At 42.6% G+C, this 19,451-nt stretch overlaps 1 protein-coding gene across 1 annotated transcript in view; it reads right to left on the bottom strand.

The window, feature by feature from the left end:
* Positions 1-19,451, bottom strand: part of hecw2b (HECT, C2 and WW domain containing E3 ubiquitin protein ligase 2b) — an 88,491-nt gene that overhangs the window by 14,072 nt on the left and 54,968 nt on the right. The gene's annotated exons all lie outside the window — the stretch shown is intronic.

Here is a 19,451-nt window from a genome sequence, read left to right as displayed (position 1 = left end):
GGTCCTAGTATAGACAACATGATATTACCCAGGTCCTAGTATCAGATGGTAGACATGATATTACCCAGGTCCTAGTATAGACAACAGATGGTATTACCCAGGTCCTAGTATAGACAACAGATGTTATTACCCAGGTCCTAGTATAGACAACATGGTATTACCCAGGTCCTAGATGGTATTACCCAGGTCCTAGTATAGACAACAGATGGTATTACCCAGGTCCTAGTATAGACAACATGGTATTACCCAGGTCCACATGTTATTACCCAGGTCCTAGTATAGACAACAGATGGTATTACCCAGGTCCTAGACAACATGGTATTACCCAGGTCCTAGTATAGACAACAGATGACATGTTATTACCCAGGTCCTAGTATAGACAACAGATGGTATTACCCAGGTCCTAGTATAGACAACATTACCCAGTCCTAGTATAGACAACAGATGGTATTACCCAGGTCCTAGTATAGACAACAGATGGTCCCAGTCATAGTATAGACAACAGATGGTATTACCCAGGTCCTAGTATAGACAACATGTTATTACCCAGTATAGACAACAGATGGTATTACCCAGGTCCTAGTATAGACAACAGCTGGTATTACCCAGGTCCTAGTATAGACAACATGGTATTACCCAAGTCCTAGTATAGACAACACGGTATTACCCAGGTCCTAGTATAGACAACAGATGTTATTACCCAGGTCCTAGTATAGACAACATGTTATTACCCAGGTCCTAGTATAGACAACAGCTGGTATTACCCAGGTCCTAGTATAGACAACATGTTATTACCCAGGTCCTAGTATAGACAACAGATGGTATTACCCATGTCCTAGTATAGACAACATATGGTATTACCCAGGTCCAGGTATAGACAACAGATGGTATTACCCAGGTCCAGGTATAGACAACATGGTATTACCCAGGTCCTAGTATAGACAACATGTTATTACCCAGGTCCTAGTATAGACAACAGATGGTATTACCCAGGTCCTAGTATAGACAACATGGTATTACCCAGTATAGACAACAGATGGTATTACCCAGGTCCTACTATAGACAACAGATGGTATTACCCATGTCCTAGTATAGACAACAGATGGTATTACCCAGGTCCTAGTATAGACAACATGGTATTACCCAGGTCCTAGTATAGAGAACAGATGGTATTACCCAGGTCCTAGTATAGACAACATGGTATTACCCAGGTCCTAGTATACACAGCATGGTATTACCCAGGTCCTAGTATAGACAACATGGTATTACCCAGGTCCTAGTATAGACAACAGATGGTATTACCCAGGTCCTAGTATAGACATGGTATTACCCAGGTCCTAGTATAGACAACATGTTATTACCCAGGTCCTAGTATAGACAACATGTTATTACCCAGGTCCTAATATAGACAACATGGTATTACCCAGGTTCTAGTATAGACAACATATGGTATTACCCAGGTCCTAGTATAGACAACATGTTATTACCCAGGTCCAGGTATAGACAACATGGTATTACCCAGGTCCTAGTATAGACAACAGATGGTATTACCCAGGTCCTAGTATAGACATGGTATTACCCAGGTCCTAGTATAGACAACATGTTATTACCCAGGTCCTAATATAGACAACATGGTATTACCCAGGTCCTAGTATAGACAACATATGGTATTACCCAGGTCCCAGTATAGACAACATGTTATTACCCAGGTCCTAGTATAGACAACAGATGGTATTACCCAGGTCCTAGTATAGACAACATATGGTATTACCCAGGTCCTAGTATAGACAACAGATGGTATTACCCAGGTCCTAGTATAGACAACAGATGGTATTACCCAGGTCCCAGTATAGACAACATGGTATTACCTAGGTCCTAGTATAGACAACATGTTATTACCCAGGTCCTAGTCTAGACATGTTATTACCCAGGTCCTAGTATAGACAACATGATATTACCCAGGTCCTAGTATAGACAACAGATGGTATTACCCAGGTCCTAGTATACACAACATGTTATTACCCAGGTCCTAGTATAGACAACAGATGGTATTACCCAGGTCCTAGTATAGACAACAGATGGTATTACCCAGGTCCTAGTATAGACAACAGATGGTATTACCCAGGTCCTAGTATAGACAACAGATGGTATTACCCAGGTCCTAGTATAGACAACATGGTATTACCCAGGTCCTAGTATAGACATGTTATTACCCAGGTCCTAGTATAGACAACAGATGGTATTACCCAGGTCCTAGTATAGACAACATGGTATTACCCAGGTCCTAGTATAGACAACAGATGGTATTACCCAGGTCCTAGTATAGACAACAGATGGTATTACCCAGGTCCTAGTATAGACAACAGATGGTATTACCCAGGTCCTAGTATAGACAACAGATGGTATCACCCAGGTCCTAGTATAGACAACAGATGGTATTACCCAGGTCCTAGTATAGACAACATGTTATTACCCAGTATAGACAACAGATGGTATTACCCAGGTCCTAGTATAGACAACAGCTGGTATTACCCAGGTCCTAGTATAGACAACATGGTATTACCCAAGTCCTAGTATAGACAACAGATGTTATTACCCAGGTCCTAGTATAGACAACATGTTATTACCCAGGTCCAGGTATAGACAACATGGTATTACCCAGGTCCTAGTATAGACAACAGCTGGTATTACCCAGGTCCTAGTATAGACAACATGTTATTACCCAGGTCCTAGTATAGACAACAGATGGTATTACCCATGTCCTAGTATAGACAATAGATGGTATTACCCAGGTCCAGGTATAGACAACATGGTATTACCCAGGTCCTAGTATAGACAACATGTTATTACCCAGGTCCAGGTATAGACAACATGGTATTACCCAGGTCCTAGTATAGACAACAGATGGTATTACCCAGGTCCTAGTATAGACAACATGTTATTACCCAGTATAGACAACAGATGGTATTACCCAGGTCCTACTATAGACAACAGATGGTATTACCCATGTCCTACAAGACCATGGTGCTTGCCTACGGAGCTGTGAGGGGAACGGCACCTCAGTACCTCCAGGCTCTGATCAGGCCCTACACCCAAACAAGGGCACTGCGTTCATCCACCTCTGGCCTGCTCGCCTCCCTACCACTGAGGAAGTACAGTTCCCGCTCAGCCCAGTCAAAACTGTTCGCTGCTCTGGCCCCCAATGGTGGAACAAACTCCTCACGACGCCAGGACAGCGGAGTCAATCACCACCTTCCGGAGACACCTGAAACCCCACCTCTTTAAGGAATACCTAGGATAGGATAAAGTAATCCTTCTCCCCCCTTAAAAGACCTAGATGCACTATTGTAAAGTGGCTGTTCCACTGGATGTCATAAGGTGAAAGCACCAATTTGTAAGTCGCTCTGGATAAGAGCGTCTGCTAAATGACTTAAATGTAAATGTAAATGTCCTAGTATAGACAACAGATGGTATTACCCAGGTCCTAGTATAGACAACATGGTATTACCCAGGTCCTAGTATAGAGAACAGATGGTATTACCCAGGTCCTAGTATAGACAACATGGTATTACCCAGGTCCTAGTATACACAGCATGGTATTACCCAGGTCCTAGTATAGACAACATGGTATCACCCAGGTCCTAGTATAGACAACAGATGGTATCACCCAGGTCCTAGTATAGACAACATGTTATTACCCAGGTCCTAGTATAGACAACATGGTATTACCCAGGTCCTAGTATAGACAACAGATGGTATTACCCAGGTCCTAGTATAGACATGGTATTACCCAGGTCCTAGTATAGACAACATGTTATTACCCAGGTCCTAATATAGACAACATGGTATTACCCAGGTTCTAGTATAGACAACATATGGTATTACCCAGGTCCTAGTATAGACAACATGTTATTACCCAGGTCCAGGTATAGACAACATGGTATTACCCAGGTCCTAGTATAGACAACAGATGGTATTACCCAGGTCCTAGTATAGACATGGTATTACCCAGGTCCTAGTATAGACAACATGTTATTACCCAGGTCCTAATATAGACAAACATGGTATTACCCAGGTCCTAGTATAGACAACATATGGTATTACCCAGGTCCCAGTATAGACAACATGTTATTACCCAGGTCCTAGTATAGACAACAGATGGTATTACCCAGGTCCTAGTATAGACAACAGATGGTATTACCCAGGTCCTAGTATAGACAACAGATGGTATTACCCAGGTCCCAGTATAGACAACATGGTATTACCTAGGTCCTAGTATAGACAACATGTTATTACCCAGGTCCTAGTCTAGACATGTTATTACCCAGGTCCTAGTATAGACAACATGATATTACCCAGGTCCTAGTATAGACAACAGATGGTATTACCCAGGTCCTGGTATACACAACATGTTATTACCCAGGTCCAGAGTAGTATAGACAACAGATGGTATTACCCAGGTCCTAGTATAGACAACAGATGGTATTACCCAGGTCCTAGTATAGACAACAGATATTACCCAGGTCCTAGTATAGACAACATGTTATTACCCAGGTCCAGATATTACCCAGGTCCTAGTATAGACAACATGTTATTACCCAGGTCCTAGTATAGACAACAGATGGTATTACCCAGGTCCTAGTATAGACAACAGATGGTATTACCCAGGTCCTAGTATAGACAACAGATGGTATTACCCAGGTCCTAGTATAGACAAGGTCCTAGATAGACAACATGTTATTACCCAGGTCCTAGTATAGACAACAGATGGTATTACCCAGGTCCTAGTATAGACAACATATGGTATTACCCAGGTCCTAGTATAGACAACATGTTATTACCCAGGTCCAGGTATAGACAACATGGTATTACCCAGGTCCTATTAGACAACAGATGGTATTTCTATGGTATTACCCAGGTCCTAGTATAGACAATATGTTATTACCCAGGTCCTAGTATAGACAACATGTTATTACCCAGGTCCAGGTATAGACAACATATGGTATTACCCAGGTCCTAGACAACATGTTATTACCCAGGTCCTAGTATAGACAACAGATGGTATTACCCAGGTCCTAGTATAGACAGATGGTATTACCCAGGTCCTAGTATAGACAACAGATGTTATTACCCAGGTCCTAATATAGACAACATGGTCCCAGTATAGACAACATGGTATTACCCAGGTCCTAGTATAGACAACATATGGTATTACCCAGGTCCCAGTATAGACAACATGTTATTACCCAGGTCCTAGTATAGACAACAGATGGTATTACCCAGGTCCTAGTATAGACAACAGATGGTATTACCCAGGTCCTAGTATAGACAACAGATGGTATTACCCAGGTCCTAGTATAGACAACAGATGGTATTACCCAGGTCCCAGTATAGACAACATGGTATTACCTAGGTCCTAGTATAGACAACATGTTATTACCCAGGTCCTAGTCTAGACATGTTATTACCCAGGTCCTAGTATAGACAACATGTTATTACCCAGGTCCTAGTATAGACAACAGATGGTATTACCCAGGTCCTAGTATAGACAACATGTTATTACCCAGGTCCTAGTATAGACAACAGATGGTATTACCCAGGTCCTAGTATAGACAACAGATGGTATTACCCAGGTCCTAGTATAGACAACATGGTATTACCCAGGTCCTAGACATGTTATTAGGTCCAACATGTTATTACCCAGGTCCTAGTATAGACAACATGGTATTACCCAGGTCCTAGTATAGACAACATGGTATTACATGATATTACCCAGGTCCTAGTATAGACAACAGATGGTATTACCCAGGTCCTAGTATAGACAACAGATGGTATTACCCAGGTCCTAGTATAGACAACAGATGGTATCACCCAGGTCCTAGTATAGACAACAGATGGTATTACCCAGGTCCTAGTATAGACAACATGTTATTACCCAGTATAGACAACAGATGGTATTACCCAGGTCCTAGTATAGACAACAGCTGGTATTACCCAGGTCCTAGTATAGACAACATGGTATTACCCAAGTCCTAGTATAGACAACAGATGGTATTACCCAGGTCCTAGTATAGACAACAGATGTTATTACCCAGGTCCTAGTATAGACAACAGATGTTATTACCCAGGTCCAGGTATAGACAACATGGTATTACCCAGGTCCTAGTATAGACAACAGCTGGTATTACCCAGGTCCTAGTATAGACAACATGTTATTACCCAGGTCCTAGTATAGACAACAGATGGTATTACCCATGTCCTAGTATAGACAACATATGGTATTACCCAGGTCCAGGTATAGACAACAGATGGTATTACCCAGGTCCAGGTATAGACAACATGGTATTACCCAGGTCCTAGTATAGACAACATGTTATTACCCAGGTCCTAGTATAGACAACAGATGGTATTACCCAGGTCCTAGTATAGACAACATGGTATTACCCAGTATAGACAACAGATGGTATTACCCAGGTCCTACTATAGACAACAGATGGTATTACCCATGTCCTAGTATAGACAACAGATGGTATTACCCAGGTCCTAGTATAGACAACAGATGGTATTACCCAGGTCCTAGTATAGACATGGTATTACCCAGGTCCTAGTATAGACAACATGTTATTACCCAGGTCCTAGTATAGACAACATGTTATTACCCAGGTCCTAATATAGACAACATGGTATTACCCAGGTTCTAGTATAGACAACATATGGTATTACCCAGGTCCTAGTATAGACAACATGTTATTACCCAGGTCCAGGTATAGACAACATGGTATTACCCAGGTCCTAGTATAGACAACAGATGGTATTACCCAGGTCCTAGTATAGACATGGTATTACCCAGGTCCTAGTATAGACAACATGTTATTACCCAGGTCCTAATATAGACAACATGGTATTACCCAGGTCCTAGTATAGACAACATATGGTATTACCCAGGTCCCAGTATAGACAACATGTTATTACCCAGGTCCTAGTATAGACAACAGATGGTATTACCCAGGTCCTAGTATAGACAACAGATGGTATTACCCAGGTCCTAGTATAGACAACAGATGGTATTACCCAGGTCCTAGTATAGACAACAGATGGTATTACCCAGGTCCCAGTATAGACAACATGGTATTACCTAGGTCCTAGTATAGACAACATGTTATTACCCAGGTCCTAGTCTAGACATGTTATTACCCAGGTCCTAGTATAGACAACAGATGGTATTACCCAGGTCCTAGTATACACAACATGTTATTACCCAGGTCCTAGTATAGACAACAGATGGTATTACCCAGGTCCTAGTATAGACAACAGATGGTATTACCCAGGTCCTAGTATAGACAACAGATGGTATTACCCAGGTCCTAGTATAGACAACAGATGGTATTACCCAGGTCCTAGTATAGACAACATGGTATTACCCAGGTCCTAGTATAGACATGTTATTACCCAGGTCCTAGTATAGACAACAGATGGTATTACCCAGGTCCTAGTATAGACAACATGGTATTACCCAGGTCCTAGTATAGACAACAGATGGTATTACCCAGGTCCTAGTATAGACAACAGATGGTATTACCCAGGTCCTAGTATAGACAACAGATGGTATTACCCAGGTCCTAGTATAGACAACAGATGGTATCACCCAGGTCCTAGTATAGACAACAGATGGTATTACCCAGGTCCTAGTATAGACAACATGTTATTACCCAGTATAGACAACAGATGGTATTACCCAGGTCCTAGTATAGACAACAGCTGGTATTACCCAGGTCCTAGTATAGACAACATGGTATTACCCAAGTCCTAGTATAGACAACAGATGTTATTACCCAGGTCCTAGTATAGACAACATGTTATTACCCAGGTCCAGGTATAGACAACATGGTATTACCCAGGTCCTAGTATAGACAACAGCTGGTATTACCCAGGTCCTAGTATAGACAACATGTTATTACCCAGGTCCTAGTATAGACAACAGATGGTATTACCCATGTCCTAGTATAGACAACAGATGGTATTACCCAGGTCCAGGTATAGACAACATGGTATTACCCAGGTCCTAGTATAGACAACATGTTATTACCCAGGTCCAGGTATAGACAACATGGTATTACCCAGGTCCTAGTATAGACAACAGATGGTATTACCCAGGTCCTAGTATAGACAACATGTTATTACCCAGGTCCTAATATAGACAACACGGTATTACCCAGGTCCTAGTATAGACAACAGATGTTATTACCCAGGTCCTAGTATAGACAACATGTTATTACCCAGGTCCAGGTATAGACAACATGGTATTACCCAGGTCCTAGTATAGACAACAGCTGGTATTACCCAGGTCCTAGTATAGACAACATGTTATTACCCAGGTCCTAGTATAGACAACAGATGGTATTACCCATGTCCTAGTATAGACAACATATGGTATTACCCAGGTCCAGGTATAGACAACAGATGGTATTACCCAGGTCCTAGTATAGACAACATGGTATTACCCAGTATAGACAACAGATGGTATTACCCAGGTCCTACTATAGACAACAGATGGTATTACCCATGTCCTAGTATAGACAACAGATGGTATTACCCAGGTCCTAGTATAGACAACATGGTATTACCCAGGTCCTAGTATAGAGAACAGATGGTATTACCCAGGTCCTAGTATAGACAACATGGTATTACCCAGGTCCTAGTATACACAGCATGGTATTACCCAGGTCCTAGTATAGACAACATGGTATCACCCAGGTCCTAGTATAGACAACAGATGGTATCACCCAGGTCCAGGTATAGACAACATGGTATTACCCAGGTCCTAGTATAGACAACAGATGGTATTACCCAGGTCCTAGTATAGACATGGTATTACCCAGGTCCTAGTATAGACAACATGTTATTACCCAGGTCCTAGTATAGACAACATGTTATTACCCAGGTCCTAATATAGACAACATGGTATTACCCAGGTTCTAGTATAGACAACATATGGTATTACCCAGGTCCTAGTATAGACAACATGTTATTACCCAGGTCCAGGTATAGACAACATGGTATTACCCAGGTCCTAGTATAGACAACAGATGGTATTACCCAGGTCCTAGTATAGACATGGTATTACCCAGGTCCTAGTATAGACAACATGTTATTACCCAGGTCCTAATATAGACAACATGGTATTACCCAGGTCCTAGTATAGACAACATATGGTATTACCCAGGTCCCAGTATAGACAACATGTTATTACCCAGGTCCTAGTATAGACAACAGATGGTATTACCCAGGTCCTAGTATAGACAACAGATGGTATTATCCAGGTCCTAGTATAGACAACAGATGGTATTACCCAGGTCCTAGTATAGACAACAGATGGTATTACCCAGGTCCCAGTATAGACAACATGGTATTACCTAGGTCCTAGTATAGACAACATGTTATTACCCAGGTCCTAGTCTAGACATGTTATTACCCAGGTCCTAGTATAGACAACATGATATTACCCAGGTCCTAGTATAGACAACAGATGGTATTACCCAGGTCCTAGTATACACAACATGTTATTACCCAGGTCCTAGTATAGACAACAGATGGTATTACCCAGGTCCTAGTATAGACAACAGATGGTATTACCCAGGTCCTAGTATAGACAACAGATGGTATTACCCAGGTCCTAGTATAGACAACAGATGGTATTACCCAGGTCCTAGTATAGACAACAGATGGTATCACCCAGGTCCTAGTATAGACAACAGATGGTATTACCCAGGTCCTAGTATAGACAACATGTTATTACCCAGTATAGACAACAGATGGTATTACCCAGGTCCTAGTATAGACAACAGCTGGTATTACCCAGGTCCTAGTATAGACAACATGGTATTACCCAAGTCCTAGTATAGACAACAGATGTTATTACCCAGGTCCTAGTATAGACAACATGTTATTACCATGGTATTACCCAGGTCCAGTATAGACAACATGGTATTACCCAGGTCCTAGTATAGACAACAGCTGGTATTACCCAGGTCCTAGTATAGACAACAGATATTACCCAGGTCCTAGTATAGACAACAGATGGTATTACCCAGTCCAGGTCCTAGACAACAGATGGTATTATAGACAGGTCCAGGTATAGGTATTACCCAGGTCCTAGTATAGACAACATGTTATTACCCAGGTCCAGGTATAGACAACATGGTATTACCCAGGTCCTAGTATAGACAACAGATGGTATTACCTAGGTCCTAGTATAGACAACATGTTATTACCCAGTATAGACAACAGATGGTATTACCCAGGTCCTACTATAGACAACAGATGGTATTACCCATGTCCTACAAGACCATGGTGCTTGCCTACGGAGCTGTGAGGGGAACGGCACCTCAGTACCTCCAGGCTCTGATCAGGCCCTACACCCAAACAAGGGCACTGCGTTCATCCACCTCTGGCCTGCTCGCCTCCTACCACTGAGGAAGTACAGTTCCCGCTCAGCCCAGTCAAAACTGTTCGCTGCTCTGGCCCCCCAATGGTGGAACAAACTCCCTCACGACGCCAGGACAGCGGAGTCAATCACCACCTTCCGGAGACACCTGAAACCCCACCTCTTTAAGGAATACCTAGGATAGGATAAAGTAATCCTTCTCCCTTAAAAGACCTAGATGCACTATTGTAAAGTGGCTGTTCCACTGGATGTCATAAGGTGAAAGCACCAATTTGTAAGTCGCTCTGGATAAGAGCGTCTGCTAAATGACTTAAATGTAAATGTAAATGTCCTAGTATAGACAACAGATGGTATTACCCAGGTCCTAGTATAGACAACATGGTATTACCCAGGTCCTAGTATAGAGAACAGATGGTATTACCCAGGTCCTAGTATAGACAACATGGTATTACCCAGGTCCTAGTATACACAGCATGGTATTACCCAGGTCCTAGTATAGACAACATGGTATCACCCAGGTCCTAGTATAGACAACAGATGGTATCACCCAGGTCCTAGTATAGACAACATGTTATTACCCAGGTCCTAGTATAGACAACAGATGGTATTACCCAGGTCCTAGTATAGACAACAGATGGTATTACCCAGGTCCTAGTATAGACAACAGATGGTATTACCCAGGTCCTAGTATAGACAACAGATGGTATTACCCAGGTCCTAGTATAGACAACATGGTATTACCCAGGTCCTAGTATAGACATGTTATTACCCAGGTCCTAGTATAGACAACAGATGGTATTACCCAGGTCCTAGTATAGACAACATGGTATTACCCAGGTCCTAGTATAGACAACAGATGGTATTACCCAGGTCCTAGTATAGACAACAGATGGTATTACCCAGGTCCTAGTATAGACAACAGATGGTATTACCCAGGTCCTAGTATAGACAACAGATGGTATCACCCAGGTCCTAGTATAGACAACAGATGGTATTACCCAGGTCCTAGTATAGACAACATGTTATTACCCAGTATAGACAACAGATGGTATTACCCAGGTCCTAGTATAGACAACAGCTGGTATTACCCAGGTCCTAGTATAGACAACATGGTATTACCCAAGTCCTAGTATAGACAACAGATGTTATTACCCAGGTCCTAGTATAGACAACATGTTATTACCCAGGTCCAGGTATAGACAACATGGTATTACCCAGGTCCTAGTATAGACAACAGCTGGTATTACCCAGGTCCTAGTATAGACAACATGTTATTACCCAGGTCCTAGTATAGACAACAGATGGTATTACCCATGTCCTAGTATAGACAACAGATGGTATTACCCAGGTCCAGGTATAGACAACATGGTATTACCCAGGTCCTAGTATAGACAACATGTTATTACCCAGGTCCAGGTATAGACAACATGGTATTACCCAGGTCCTAGTATAGACAACAGATGGTATTACCCAGGTCCTAGTATAGACAACATGTTATTACCCAGTATAGACAACAGATGGTATTACCCAGGTCCTACTATAGACAACAGATGGTATTACCCATGTCCTACAAGACCATGGTGCTTGCCTACGGAGCTGTGAGGGGAACGGCACCTCAGTACCTCCAGGCTCTGATCAGGCCCTACACCCAAACAAGGGCACTGCGTTCATCCACCTCTGGCCTGCTCGCCTCCCTACCACTGAGGAAGTACAGTTCCCGCTCAGCCCAGTCAAAACTGTTCGCTGCTCTGGCCCCCCAATGATGGAACAAACTCCCTCACGACGCCAGGACAGCGGAGTCAATCACCACCTTCCGGAGACACCTGAAACCCCACCTCTTTAAGGAATACCTAGGATAGGATAAAGTAATCCTTCTCCCCCCTTAAAAGACCTAGATGCACTATTGTAAAGTGGCTGTTCCACTGGATGTCATAAGGTGAAAGCACCAATTTGTAAGTCGCTCTGGATAAGAGCGTCTGCTAAATGACTTAAATGTAAATGTAAATGTCCTAGTATAGACAACAGATGGTATTACCCAGGTCCTAGTATAGACAACATGGTATTACCCAGGTCCTAGTATAGAGAACAGATGGTATTACCCAGGTCCTAGTATAGACAACATGGTATTACCCAGGTCCTAGTATACACAGCATGGTATTACCCAGGTCCTAGTATAGACAACATGGTATCACCCAGGTCCTAGTATAGACAACAGATGGTATCACCCAGGTCCTAGTATAGACAACATGTTATTACCCAGGTCCAGGTATAGACAACATGGTATTACCCAGGTCCTAGTATAGACAACAGATGGTATTACCCAGGTCCTAGTATAGACATGGTATTACCCAGGTCCTAGTATAGACAACATGTTATTACCCAGGTCCTAATATAGACAACATGGTATTACCCAGGTTCTAGTATAGACAACATATGGTATTACCCAGGTCCTAGTATAGACAACATGTTATTACCCAGGTCCTAGTATAGACAACAGATGTTATTACCCAGGTCCTAGTATAGACAACATGTTATTACCCAGGTCCAGGTATAGACAACATGGTATTACCCAGGTCCTAGTATAGACAACAGCTGGTATTACCCAGGTCCTAGTATAGACAACATGTTATTACCCAGGTCCTAGTATAGACAACAGATGGTATTACCCATGTCCTAGTATAGACAACAGATGGTATTACCCAGGTCCAGGTATAGACAACATGGTATTACCCAGGTCCTAGTATAGACAACATGTTATTACCCAGGTCCAGGTATAGACAACATGGTATTACCCAGGTCCTAGTATAGACAACAGATGGTATTACCCAGGTCCTAGTATAGACAACATGTTATTACCTCCAGTATAGACAACAGATGGTATTACCCAGGTCCTACTATAGACAACAGATGGTATTACCCATGTCCTACAAGACCATGGTGCTTGCCTACGGAGCTGTGAGGGGAACGGCACCTCAGTACCTCCAGGCTCTGATCAGGCCCTACACCCAAAACAAGGGCACTGCGTTCATCCACCTCTGGCCTGCTCGCCTCCCTACCACTGAGGAAGTACAGTTCCCGCTCAGCCCAGTCAAAACTGTTCGCTGCTCTGGCCCCCAATGGTGGAACAAACTCCCTCACGACGCCAGGACAGCGGGAGTCAATCACCACCTTCCGGAGACACCTGAAACCCCACCCTTTAAGGAATACCTAGGATAGGATAAAGTAATCCTTCTCCCCCCTTAAAAGACCTAGATGCACTATTGTAAAGTGGCTGTTCCACTGGATGTCATAAGGTGAAAGCACAATTTGTAAGTCGCTCTGGGATAAGAGCGTCTGCTAAATGACTTAAATGTAAATGTAAATGTCCTAGTATAGACAACAGATGGTATTACCCAGGTCCTAGTATAGACAACATGGTATTACCCAGGTCCTAGTATAGAGAACAGATGGTATTACCCAGGTCCTAGTATAGACAACATGGTATTACCCAGGTCCTAGTATACACAGCATGGTATTACCCAGGTCCTAGTATAGACAACATGGTATTACCCAGGTCCTAGTATAGACAACATGGTATCACCCAGGTCCTAGTATAGACAACAGATGGTATCACCCAGGTCCTAGTATAGATGTTATTACCCAGGTCCAGGTATAGGTATTACCCAGGTCCTAGTATAGACAACAGATGGTATTACCCAGGTCCTAGTATAGACATGGTATTACCCAGGTCCTAGTATAGACAACATGTTATTACCCAGGTCCTAATATAGACAACATGGTATTACCCAGGTTCTAGTATAGACAACATATGGTATTACCCAGGTCCTAGTATAGACAACATGTTATTACCCAGGTCCAGGTATAGACAACATGATATTACCCAGGTCCTAGTATAGACAACAGATGGTATTACCCAGGTCCTAGTATAGACAACAGATGGTATTACCCAGGTCCTAGTATAGACAACAGATGGTATTACCCAGGTCCCAGTATAGACAACATGGTATTACCTAGGTCCTAGTATAGACAACATGTTATTACCCAGGTCCTAGTCTAGACATGTTATTACCCAGGTCCTAGTATAGACAACATGATATTACCCAGGTCCTAGTATAGACAACAGATGGTATTACCCAGGTCCTGGTATACACAACATGTTATTACCCAGGTCCTAGTATAGACAACAGATGGTATTACCCAGGTCCTAGTATAGACAACAGATGGTATTACCCAGGGCCTAGTATAGACAACAGATGGTATTACCCAGGTCCTAGTATAGACAACATGTTATTACCCAGGTCCTAGTATAGACAACAGATGGTATTACCCAGGTCCTAGTATAGACAACATGGTATTACCCAGGTCCTAGTATAGACAACAGATGGTATTACCCAGGTCCTAGTATAGACAACATATGGTATTACCCAGGTCCTAGTATAGACAACATGTTATTACCCAGTATAGACAACAGATGGTATTACCCAGGTCCTAGTATAGACAACAGCTGGTATTACCCAGGTCCTAGTATAGACAACATATGGTATTACCCAGGTCCTAGTATAGACAACATGTTATTACCCAGGTCCTAGTATAGACAACAGATGGTATTACCCAGGTCCTAGTATAGACAACAGATGGTATTACCCAGGTCCTAGTATAGACAACAGATGGTATTACCCAGGTCCTAGTATAGACAACAGATGGTATTACCCAGGTCCCAGTATAGACAACATGGTATTACCTAGGTCCTAGTATAGACAACATGTTATTACCCAGGTCCTAGTCTAGACATGTTATTACCCAGGTCCTAGTATAGACAACATGATATTACCCAGGTCCTAGTATAGACAACAGATGGTATTACCCAGGTCCTAGTATAGACAACATGTTATTACCCAGGTCCTAGTATAGACAACAGATGGTATTACCCAGGTCCTAGTATAGACAACAGATGGTATTACCCAGGTCCTAGTATAGACAACAGATGGTATTACCCAGGTCCTAGTATAGACAACATGTTATTACCCAGGTCCTAGTATAGACAACAGATGGTATTACCCAGGTTCTAGTATAGACAACATATGGTATTACCCAGGTCCTAGTATAGACAACAGATGTTATTACCCAGGTCCTAGTATAGACAACAGATGGTATTACCCAGGTCCTAGTATAGACAACAGATGGTATTACCCAGGTCCTAGTATAGACAACAGATGGTATTACCCAGGTCCTAGTATAGACAACAGATGGTATTACCCAGGTCCCAGTATAGTATAGACAACAAGATGTTATTACCCAGGTCCTAGTATAGACAACCCAGGTCCTAGTATAGATGATATTACCCAGGTCCTAGTATAGACAACAGATGGTATTACCCAGGTCCTACACAACATGTTATTACCCAAGGTCCTAGTATAGACAACAGATGGTATTACCCAGGTCCTAGTATAGACAACAGATGGTATTACCCAGGTCCTAGTATAGACAACAGATGGTATTACCCAGGTCCTAGTATAGACAACATGTTATTACCCAGGTCCTAGTATAGACAACAGATGGTATTACCCAGGTCCTAGTATTACCCAGGTCCTAGTATAGACAACAGATGGTATTACCCAGGTCCTAGTATAGACAACAGATGGTATTACCCAGGTCCTAGTATAGACAACAGATGGTATTACCCAGGTCCTAGTATAGACAACAGTAGACAACAGTATGGTATTACAGGTCCAGTATTACCCAGGTCCTAGTATAGACAACAGATGGTATTACCCAGGTCCTAGTATAGACAACATGGTATTATGTCCTATTACCCAGGTCCTAGTCCTAGACAACAGATGGTATTACCCAGGTCCTAGTATAGACAACAGATGGTACCCACCCAGGTCCTAGTATAGACAACAGATGGTATTACCCAGGTCCTAGTATAGACAACATGTTATTACCCAGGTCCTAGTATAGACAACAGATGGTATTACCCATGTCCTAGTATAGACAACAGATGGTATTAACCAGGTCCAGGTATAGACAACATGGTATTACCCAGGTCCTAGTATAGACAACATGTTATTACCCAGGTCCTAGTATAGACAACAGATGGTATTACCCATGTCCTAGTATAGACAACAGATGGTATTACCCAGGTCCAGGTATAGACAACATGGTATTACCCAGGTCCTAGTATAGACAACAGATGGTATTACCCAGGTCCTAGTATAGACAACATGTTATTACCCAGTATAGACAACAGATAGTATTACCCAGGTCCTACTATAGACAACAGATGGTATTACCCATGTCCTAGTATAGACAACAGATGGTATTACCCAGGTCCTAGTATAGACAACATGGTATTACCCAGGTCCTAGTATAGAGAACAGATGGTATTACCCAGGTCCTAGTATAGACAACATGGTATTACCCAGGTCCTAGTATACACAGCATGGTATTACCCAGGTCCTAGTATAGACAACAGATGGTATTACCCAGGTCTTAGTATATACATGGTATTACCCAGGTCCTAGTATAGACAACATGTTATTACCCAGGTCCTAATATAGACAACATGGTATTACCCAGGTCCTAGTATAGACAACAGATGGTATTACCCAGGTCCTAGTATAGACAACATGTTATTACCCAGGTCCAGTATAGACAACAGATGGTATTACCCAGGTCCTAGTATAGACAACAGATGGTATTACCCAGGTCCTAGTATAGATGGTATTAAGGTCCTAGATGACATGGTATTACCCAGGTCCTAGTATAGACAACATGGTATTACCCAGGTCCTAGTATAGACAACATGTTATTACCCAGGTCCTAGTCTAGACATGTTATTACCCAGGTCCTAGTATAGACAACATGATATTACCCAGGTCCTAGTATAGACAACAGATGGTATTACCCAGGTCCTAGTATACACAACATGTTATTACCCAGGTCCTAGTATAGACAACAGATGGTATTACCCAGGTCCTAGTATAGACAACAGATGGTATTACCCAGGTCCTAGTATAGACAACAGATGGTATTACCCAGGTCCTAGTATAGACAACAGATGGTATTACCCAGGTCCTAGTATAGACAACATGGTATTACCCAGGTCCTAGTATAGACAACATGTTATTACCCAGGTCCTAGTATAGACAACAGATGGTATTACCCAGGTCCTAGTATAGACAACATGTTATTACCCAGGTCCTAGTATAGACAACAGATGGTATTACCCAGGTCCTAGTATAGACAACAGATGGTATTACCCAGGTCCTAGTATAGAATACAGATGGTATTACCCAGGTCCTAGTATAGACAACAGATGGTATTACCCAGGTCCTAGTATAGACAACAGATGGTATTACCCAGGTCCTAGTATAGACAACAGATGGTATTACCCAGGTCCTAGTATAGACAACAGATGGTATTACCCAGGTCCTAGTATAGACAACAGAAATTAGGTCCTAGTATAGAAAATGTTATTACCCAGGTCCTAGTATAGACAACTTACCCAGGTCCTAGTATAGACAACATGTTATTACCCAGGTCCTAGTATAGACAACAGATTTATTACCCAGGTCCTAGTATAGACAACATGGTATTACCCAGGTCCTACACAGAATTGACTAGTATAGACAACATGGTATCACCCAGGTCCTAGTATAGACAACAGATGCTTATCACCCAGGTCCTAGTATAGACAACAGATGGTATTACCCAGGTCCTAGCTTATAGACAACAGACCAGGTCCAGGTATGGTATACCCCAACCCAGGTCCTATAGTATAGACCCAACAGACCATGGTATTACCCAAGGTCCTAGCTTATCAGCCAACATGTTATTCCAGGTCCAGGTATAGACAACATGTTATTACCCAGGTCCTAGTATAGACAACACCCAGGTCCTAGTATAGACAACATGTTATTACCCAGGACCACAGGTCCTAGTATAGACAACAGATGGTATTACCCAGGTCCCAACCCTGCAGGTCCTAGTATAGACAACATGTTATTACCCAGTCCTAATATAGACAACATGGTATTACCCAACCCTAGTATCAGACAACAGATGGTATTACCACCAGGTCCCCCAGACCATGCTATTCAGCCCAGGTCCTAGTATAGACAACATGTTATTACCCAACCCTAGTATAGACAACATGTTATTACCCAGGTCCTAGTATAGACAACATGGTATTACCCAGGTCCTAGTATAGACAACAGACCACCCAGGTCCCATAGACCATGGTATTACCCAGGTCCTAGTATAGACAACCCTGATTATCACCCAGGTCCTAGTATAGACCAACTGACCCCAACCCAGGTCCTAGCCAACAGACAACTGATGGTACCCCAACCCAGGTCCTAGTATAGACAACAGATGGATCACCCAGGTCCTAGTATAGACAACAGATGGTATCACCCAACCCTAGTATCAGACAACAGATGGTATCACCCAGGTCCTAGTATAGACAACAGATGGTATCACTCAGGTCCTTGTATAGACAACAGATGGTATCACCCACCCCAACCCTGCTTAGACAACAGATGTTTTGACCCAACCTCTTCAGTACATGTCCATTCATCACCAGGGCTGGGCTCCTTTCAAATTGAAGTCACTCAATTCAGGAAATTAATTAGCTTATCAAACAGACCTAAAATGGAAAACTTTGATACAAAAACCTTGCTTGAAATAATTGAAAACATATTTTAAAAAATCAATTGCTGAATAGGAAACAGTTTGACCCCAACCTGACTTATCAGCCAACATTTGATTGATCCCAACCCTGCTTATCAGCCAACAGACCACAGACCCTCCGATCCCAACCCTGCTTATCAGCCAACAGACCACAGACCCTCCGATCCCAAACCCTGCTTATCAGCCAACAGACCACAGACCCCTCCGATCCCAACCCTGCTTATCAGCCAACAGACCACAGACCACTCCGATCCCAACCCTGCTTATCAGCCAACAGACCACAGACCACTCCGACCCCAACCCTGCTTATCAG

This window comes from Oncorhynchus nerka, linkage group LG2 (assembly GCF_034236695.1).
Source record: "Oncorhynchus nerka isolate Pitt River linkage group LG2, Oner_Uvic_2.0, whole genome shotgun sequence".
In the NCBI taxonomy this organism is placed as follows: Eukaryota; Metazoa; Chordata; class Actinopteri; order Salmoniformes; family Salmonidae; genus Oncorhynchus; species Oncorhynchus nerka.
This window is presented reverse-complemented; position numbering and strand designations above follow the sequence as displayed.